Below are 9,544 nucleotides of genomic sequence, written 5' to 3' on the forward strand. Positions count from 1 at the left end.
TCTTACACTCAATATACCTTTGAAATAGATTGAAACAGCTTATTCATTGGAGCGGATATGATATTAGTAAACATACATGGAAGCCACTCAAGAATCTTATAAATAAAACAAAGAAGGTTGATACTTATTATTAATTACATCTATCAAAATCAAGATAAAGGATAGCAAATCTTTGCTATAAAAGAATTATAATTTAGAAAAGATTGCATTCGACCTTCTATCCTTGTTTGTAGTTTCTGTGTATTTGTGGCATTAAAGAAATGGAGAATTAAGAACTAGAAAATTCAATTCAAAAGCTATCTTTTGTTGACTTATTAAATAAGACATTGCAATTGTCATAGCCTTCAAGACGATGGAATAGAAATGAAGGTCTTGAAGAATAACATGTTTTTTTTTGAATAGATGGCAAGATACAATATATTTAATATCACAACCTTGGAAGAGACTCTTAATATTTGGTGAGTTTATTAGAAATAGAAACAACTCCTAAAAATATTTCAAATGTTTTATTTCAAAGGAGTTACAAAGGCCTTAATGATGATCAAATAACATGTTTGTTTTTCTGCCTTGATATGAAACAATATCAATGCTTAAGAGGATCTATCAACCACCTTCAAAGAAAATAAAGAGTAGAGTATGTGACAAACAATATTTGCCACATTTTGGTCTTTTTTAACATATGATGACCATTCGTCATAGAACTTGTTATAAGAAGGGGAAATAATATCATGGACATAAAAATTTATTTAAATAAGAAGTATTAGATAAAAAACAAATTTAAATAGATTTAATATTATCTTATAGCAAAGCTTCTTAGAAGCTTCATAGATACATATTTGACTTTATGCATGGTCATATTTGATTGATAGGTTAGAAATTTGGCCAAAAAATTAGCTATGTGTTATACGTATGAATAGCTTATGGTATAAGCTAATGATGTACTATGCATATAAGAAACTTACTTTGCAAGTTAAGATATGTGTCTTGTAAATTGGACACATGTTGGAGGTTCTATAGAACATGGTTAGGTAGCTCTTAGTTAGATAATATATATAGAAGTAAGAGTGAAGCTTTCTTTATACTTGTCAATGCCTTTCTAGTCCTCATTGTTGTTTGAAAACTTTTTAGTCTTCTTATCTTTCACAACAGCCATTCTAATTTAATATTGTATCATCTTTAAGTGATTTTCTAGTCTTTTTGAGATACACAAGAGTTTATTGATCTTTTAGTTCTTTGAAATTCATATCCTTGACAGTTTGACAAGAATGCTTTATAGCAATTCTTCATCTAAGACTATTCTTCATCTAATTATTATCTATCTTTGTTTTATTATTCATCTATAGATTTTATTGTTCCATGCTTTAATATCATATAACAAAATAATATTCATCAAATGTGGCAAATATAAATGAGCCAGAAGAAGGGAATATAATGCTTTGTTAAACTTTGATTATATGCTAAGCAAATCCTAGCTTGTAGTACAATCCTTATAATACTATTCAACAAAATTATTAACATATTGTACATAAATTATTTCTTTCTAATTATATCACAAATTTTCTTAAAAATATATAGATTAGTAATTTTTTTATATAGATTTTGATTAAGTTGTGGTCGTGTATAAGAAAAAAAAAAAAAAAAACAAAGTCATAATTAAAATATTTAGATAGAAAAAAATATTCTTATATTTTATAATCTTTTTAATTTTATCATAAATTTCATATAATACTAATATTACCCAATTGGCCAATTATTTATTATATTAATTTATTCTATATTTAATATAGTTTATTACAATGATATCTATCGAATTTTTATTTTATTAAGATATAATTAATTCTATTTTTAATAGAAATAAATAATATATTAAAATTTATGGTAATATTCTTTATCTTATTAATTTCTTAATATTTATATACACACACTCATGTTTTACAATGAAATTGATTTTTTTTTTTATAGATTTATAATTTTTTTAATTATAATTTTTAAAAAATGATATCATATATTGGATTTTTATAGAAGATTTAAGTAAATTGATAAGTATATTATAATTGATATTTATTTTTTAATTTTTTTTTAAATATTAATTTTTAATAATACATAAAATATACTTGTATATTTTATTTTATTTTTTTAGTGACCAAGTGTATTGAAAGGTTCACAATTGATCTAACCTCTCTCTCTCTCTCTCTCTCTCTATATATATATATATATATATATATATATATAATTCTAAATTTTATTTCAATCATCTATTTAACTTAAAACACTTTTGATAAAAGTACAAAATAAATTGTATAAGAAACACTTGTATGTGATTGCATGTTACTTGTAACTTTCATTTATTCTTCACATCAATCTTGCTTAAAATTTTGACTCCCTTGTAAAATTTTACAAACATCCCTTGTATCACCTATTGCAAAAAGAAAAAAGAAAAAAGAAACATAGGAAAAGAAAGAAAGAAAGGAAACAATAATTAATTATAAAAAAAAGAAATTAATTAGTGAGTGCATTTTCTAAAGATTCAATAAACATTCCACCATTTCCATGTAATAATAAACTATATACCAATAAGAACTCTACACCAAGATTGAAAAAAAAAAAAAAAAAAAAATCTGACAAGTGATGTTTTATGATTTACCTCATATACGATGCCAATCAACAGCAGCCTCTCAATCAGCATGTAGCTTTTACTTTATCCGCATGATTTCACCTTTTCCTTTATCTTTTATCTTTCGTTGCGGGCAGGGCAGAATCGGGCAGCCCAAAGCCAGCAACGGGGCAGCGGCAGGTGCAATTCAAGCATGCAAGGCTATTGGATGGATGAGTAAATATATTGATGGATGAATATATGGATGCTCGCTCCCCCTAAGGGATGCGCCGAATGTTTCAAAGGGGCGGCAGGTGCGATGCCAAATGAATTGGAATTGGAATTGGATCTGCTCCCTCTCCGGCGCCGCTTCGCCGTCAGATTTTTTATCCTTATTGAGAGAGAGAGAGCTGATTCGCTTCGAAAAGTCTAGACGCTTCTTCTTCCATCGACTTCCTCTCTTGCTTACTTAGCTCTCCCGATTGCAACAAATTGGTAGCTCTGACTGAGCACAAATTGGTGCGAAGAGCCCCTCCTTCGTACTTCGCACTCCAGTTGCATCTGCTTCGTTGCTTATTTTTCTCGTTTGTTTGTTTGCTTGATTGAACCGTGCTCGATTTGGTATTATCGTTTGCTGGTTGAGTGACTGTTGATGGTCGTCTGTGTGTTGTGCAGCTGATCTGTGGAGTGATGTGAAGTGAAGGACCTAAGGGGGAAGTACTGTGTAGGTTTGCTTCTCTCAAGTTTGCCTTTATAGAGCATTGATTGAATCTCTTTCTCAGCCTAGCTGCTGGTTTTTCGCCGATTATGGCGTGGCTATGCCTTTTCGACGAGATTACATTGTTCTAGTTCGTTCCTTTCATGACTCTGTATTGTCTAAGTGCGTGATTCCCTCACGGAGTCTAAGTGCTGTAACAGTGCTGTATGTTGTTGGTGGATCTTTTGCACATCTTGTGAGATTGATATCGTTATTACTAGTTGCGTTGAATTTTATAGAACTTGTTTATGCCTCACAGATTTCTGTCTGAGGTTTCTTCGACAGACCTTAATGCAGTTCTCTGTATGTTTGCCTGTGGAGAATCTGAATATTTGCCGCTTAGGCCACGCTGGGGTGGTGGATTCGTCGCGTCATTATGTATGTAGTGTGTGGAGTGCATGTCCAGTTCAGGTCGTTATGAACTACTGCGGTGAATAGGGACGGTGAGCTTGACACTGTCTATCTCTGAAGGATAATCGAGAGCGATCTCTACTTTCTGAGAATGTAGAGAACTGGGAGGTCTTAGGTTAGACCTTTCTAGGTCACGTACGACCTTGAAAGGTATAACTACAACAGGCGGATTCTGGTTAGGCCCTTTTTCATTTCTCTCAAGCTCAGTGATGGAAGGGTTCAATTGAACTCAACGCTTAACATCCGAATCTCAATACATTGGGGAAAATTTAGCCGCATGAGAGCTTGAAAAATGGATTACCCGAGCGCCGTCAGTCAAGCTCACTATATTCTTGTTCAGTTTTTTATTTTCAAAGTGAAGAAATTGCCGCTTGAAATAGGTATGAAATAGCAAGAGTTTGACATCCTTCTCGGTGGGGAATGGCTCATTTCTAATCAGCAAATATCGCCCATGAAAAAGTTCTTGCGCCGAGCCTGCAGACGCCATATGTGTGATTTGTGTATGCTAGATAGTCCCTAACATTTGAATTTTGGATGTACCAGTGACTACCATATAAATTACATTCAAGTAATCTTCAAAAATGTCAATTATGTCACGCAAGTTATCTTACCTTGTCAATACTAGCCGTATTATTTCAAGGTGAAGCAGTGTAAATTCTAAGTTTTGGCAGACTTCCTTGCAAGTTAGAGTATTAGACCAACGCTCCTCTTGCTATTTCAGACCTCCCTTCGAAAGTCAATCAAGTTACTTACCGGTATCGCATCAACGGAGCACAAAAACAAGAGCATGTACACATGAAATAAATAAATAAATAATCAATAAATGCTGCGCAGAAAGTAGTTACAATGTATCGAGTGAATAGGGAATATGTGTTCTTAACAGAAGTTTTTTGGGAGAAGTAGCAAGTTGATTCATGAACAAATTTTTTAATTTTTAATTTTTTTGGAAAAATCTTATTTGGCAGTCATGCAGTGGCTGCACATAGATCATTAATTTTATGAAGCTGTATAGTACCCAATAAATGTTGATAAAGATTCAATTCATTCGAAAAGGAGAAGGGCATGCAAATTCTTTATTTTAAAAATTCTTAATGTATTCATTCCCCTCTTCAAATATTTGTTGATATCTTTTAAACATTAGGGCTTGATCAGAAACTTGGATTCACATAGTATTTTTTAAGCGTACATCATGTTGGTAAACTCTTATTTCCACCATGTTTTCATTACAATAATGATAGTTATGGAGTAGATAAAAGACAGAATGTCATTATTACAGATAGTGAGAAAAAATATGAAATCACCAAATGCATTTAAGGTGTGAATTGGAATAATGTTACATCAAGATTGTTCTACATTGATAAGATTCCATTCCTAGATAAAATTATATTTTCAGCAGTTGAATAATATTTAATATGATTGATTGTTATTTTCCTTTTTTGATCTATTCTAAAGGTTTTACAGTAATTTTATCTTTGCTAAAACATCGTAAAAATTATTAACTTCTAGAAAAAAACATATGTAGACGTGTAGTTATGTAAAGTTTCTGAATTTTGAAATAATTAACAAACAGATTCACAGATACATCCACCCAATGGCAACATAACCTGATTCTGCATCCCCAGGTCAATACTTGACCACGTCGTCAGCTTTGGCTCACAACCCTTTACATTAGTGTGCATTAAGTTCAATTTACCTATTAGGAAAGCGTGAATTCGAACCCTACCAACGAGGAGGTGAAGTCTGCGAGTGAGGTCGCCGCACAACGGCAGTAAGAGTGCGATGTCCACAAATCGGTCGCTGAAATGGCTTTCAATTTCGCAGACTTCGGGCACGGGTTGCCTATTGAAAATGAGACTAGTGGGGGATCCTTGCGGAATCAGAAACTCGCATCTTGATGTATTAACGAGGAATGGCGGGGTGCAGCGATTCTCGTCCACATTCTACCAGGAGAAGAACGGGAATGATGACGTCTGAAGTCGCTGTGGCTTTGTCTCAGGCACTTGTTTGATATTCTTCCTGTTGTCGAATTCGATCTAGTGGTGCCACACGATGGTGTCTTTTTCTTTGATCTAGGGCCCTCTGGTTGCGAGATGTTTGGAAGCTGGACCTCCCAATACTAGTCCTCGAGCTTTGGTGTCATATCCTCACTTTCGTGATCTTTATGAAATCTCTTGATCTGGTTTAGGGTCCCAAATGAAATCAGGAATGTTGAACAGGTGCTTATTGCTGTTGAGAATGTTTAGAAAGACACAAGAGTAGTAGTAAGTAATGCACACACACACAAGAGTAATAGTAAGTAATACACACAAGAGGGTTTCTACGGAGAGAGAACTTCATTTACAAAAATCTATTGATCTGGTTGTGTCTCGTATACAAGAAGAGAAGGAGAGAGGATAAAACAGTTCTTCTCTACTACATTCCAAATATTGTAGCTATAGTATTTATTGTAGACTACAGTAAATATCATGGAGAGCACTAGCTATATTTAATGTTCTCAACACTCCTCTTCACTCATCATAATATTTATATAATATAAAATTTATACAAAATTATGATGTATATTTTAATGTAATCTTGCAAGATCAACAATTATTGCTTCATTAAAACCTTATCTAGAAAAACCTTATTATATTTAAGAATAAAATCATAGATGAAAGAAAAAGAGTACAACATTATTTTCTTTAATTATTTAAAGAATTCATTAACTTTCTTATTCAAGAAAAGTAAGTCATTGCATATCAATGCCATAAGTAAGTCGACGATGGTTGCAGAATGGGAGAGCTTTGGTGAAGAGATCAGCAAGATTATTTGCAGATTCAATTTTCTTAATTATAAGTGCTTGATCAATAATCAAGTCATGGATATAACTAAAATACTTTCAATCAATATGTTTTGTCCTATCGTCTTTAATGAAACCAACTTGTATTTGTGTAATACAAGTACTATTGTTTTCATGCAAGATAATTAGAGAATCATCATATGAAAATCCATAGGTTGTTTGAATGAATTTATCAATTGATCGCAACCAAATACATTCTTGAGATGCTTTATGTAAGGCAATAATTTCTTCATAGTTTGATGAAGTAGTAGTTATTATTTGTTTCATTGATTTCCATAATATTGCAGCTCCATGTCTTAAAAATACATATCATATTTGAGATTTTGTCACGGACATACATATAATTACCTATATGAATAGATAAAAGTATGTAAAAGTAGATAAAAGTAGGTTAATTGTGTAATATCTTCTAGAGAAGCTTCTTAGAAGCTTCATAGACGCTGCTTTGACTTTATAGGAGTCTATAGTTGACTTTTAGGTTAGAAACTTGGTCAACAAGTTAGCCATGTGCCACACATGTTGGAAGCTTAAAGAACAAGCTAACTACGTGGTCCATCCATAGAAAACTTGCCTTGCAAGCAAAGGCATGTGGCCTAGAAAGTCAACATATATTGGAGGTCTTATAGAACATCGCCACGTGGCTTTTAGTTAGATAGTATATATAGAGGCAAGAGTGAAGCCCTCTTCACTCTTGTCAACTCCTTTCTTGCTTCTAGTCTAGTTTCAAGGGTCTCTAGTTTTCTTGTATTTTGGCAATAGCCATTCCAGTTTCTTTCTTAATATACATATTTCTATTTTGTCCTATTTCTTTTTGAGAAAAGTCTCACTTACTCTTTAGCTTTCATCGAGTTCTTGTCCTTGACAGATTGACAAGAGTACACTTACAATATCAGAGCTTTGTCTTTTCTTGATTAAGAGTGGATTACCCCTTTTTCTTGATAAGACATAAGCGCATTAGAAGTTGCGGATTACCCTCTTTTAAACTGATATTGTTCTTAGTATTTTCTTTGTTATCAATTCCTCTCTTCTATTTGTTTTGAGCGTTATTAGACATCTTCTCTTTTCTAAGTGCTACTATGGCAGAGCTTGTTGAAATGAAGAGTGCAATGGCACAGATGCAAGAGCAATTGAGGGAGTTAATGCTTGCGATGCATCAACTCAATTTACCACCACAAGGAGCAACAAGAATGGTAGGAAGTGAAGATATAGAGATGATTGGGGCTGCTTCAACATCTACACCAAACCATGTCCCTTCTCCCAGAATGGAACACCCTTCGAGTGTTAGAGAACCGAGAGTTGCCTTGCCCGAGAAGTTTGATGGTACCAGATCCAAGTTTCGAGGATTCATCAATCAGGTCCAACTAGTAATTGAACTTCAACCCCAGAGCTATCCAACTCCAGGGTCACAAGTTAGATTCATTGGTACACTTCTTTCAGGTTCAGCATTGTCATGGTTTTCATCTTTTCTTGAACGACGAGATCCAATATTGGATAATCTGGAGGCTTTTTTGGCGGAGTTTCGATCCATGTTTGGAGAACATGATGCAATTCGTGTTGCAACCAACAAGATCCGTATTTTGCGACAAGGCAATCGATCAGTAACATTATATGCTTCGCAATTTCGACAACTTGCAACTGATATCAAGTGGGATGATGCCGCACTTGTGAGTCAATTTCTCTACGGATTACAATATGAGGTAAAGAAATTGATGCTTAATTTACCTGATCCTCAAACATTGAGTCAAGCAATTGACTTTGCTGTGAAGTGCGACAATCGACTTTTTGAATTTCGATCCGAGAGTCGTACAAGTGGGCCTCAACGTTACTACAATTCAATGGCAACACCGACGTCTCCTCAACACATACCTTCGGAAGTAGAGGATATGCAAATTGATGCGGTACGTTTCAAACCTCTTACTGAGCAAGAAAAGTCTCGTCGTCGACAAGAAGGATTGTGCTTATATTGTGGAGAACCTAAGCACACTGCTCAACATTGTCCAAAGAAGCGACGTAACTACAAAATGAGGAGTACGACTGTGAAAGAAGACAGTATGTCGGAAAACGAGTACGTCCAGCTACAATAGGGACCGTGCGGCTGGAATCTTGTACAACTTCTAATGAAGGTCCTATCCTCTCCTCAGAACCATCTCCTTGTTTTATAATAGATGTGCGTTTAGGACCTAATAATTACAAAGCCTCTGCCTTGATAGATTCAGGAGCCTCAGCTTGTTTTTTAGATGAAGAATTTGCTAGATGTCATAGAATATCATTAATACAAAAAACTAAACCTGTACACGTAGAAGTTATAAATGGTCGTCCGTTGTCTTCTGGAGATGTAACTCACGAAACACTTCCTGTAGATGTAGTAATAAATGGTCATAGTAGTTGCGTAATTTTTAATATAATTAGATCTCCCTCTAATCCAGTAATTTTAGGCTTATCATGGTTAGAAAAGTATAATCCTCGAATAGATTGGATTTCTCGTAAACTTGATTTTCCTCGGAGCATTAGTAACAGTTCTATTAATCAAGTAAAAAACCATGAGTCTAGTATAGTAAAACCCGCACTTATAGGTGCAAAAGCATTTATACACGCAGCAAAAGAAGGATCAACTTTTGCTATTTATGCTGCACCTATTTCTGAAAGCGTAAAGACTTCAAGTGGCATTCCAAGTCAATATCAGGATTATCAAGACGTTTTTGAGAAAAAGAATGCAGATATTCTTCCTGAGCATCGCCCATACGATTGTTCAATCGATCTCAAGGAAGGAACTCAGCCACCATTTGGACCAATTTACAGTTTATTGCAAGATGAGTTGGCTGAACTCAAAACATATATTGACGAGAATTTAGCGAAGAATTTCATACGTCATTCAAAATCTCCAGCAGGAGCTCCAATTTTATTCGTAAAGAAAAAAGATGGATCTTTACGAATGTGTGTTGAC

At 34.0% G+C, this 9,544-nt stretch overlaps 1 long non-coding RNA gene across 1 annotated transcript; it reads left to right on the forward strand.

The window, feature by feature from the left end:
- The first annotated feature begins 2,935 nt into the window (after positions 1 to 2,935).
- Positions 2,936 to 3,534, forward strand: LOC112281079 (uncharacterized). The gene is made up of 2 exons (XR_002969496.3): positions 2,936 to 3,112; positions 3,269 to 3,534. It is a non-coding gene; the product is annotated as an uncharacterized LOC112281079 (long non-coding RNA).
- Positions 3,535 to 9,544: the final 6,010 nt, after the last annotated feature.

The sequence above is a fragment of the Physcomitrium patens genome, chromosome 4 (genome assembly GCF_059467195.1).
Source record: "Physcomitrium patens ecotype Gransden chromosome 4, ASM5946719v1, whole genome shotgun sequence".
Classification (NCBI taxonomy): domain Eukaryota; kingdom Viridiplantae; phylum Streptophyta; class Bryopsida; order Funariales; family Funariaceae; genus Physcomitrium; species Physcomitrium patens.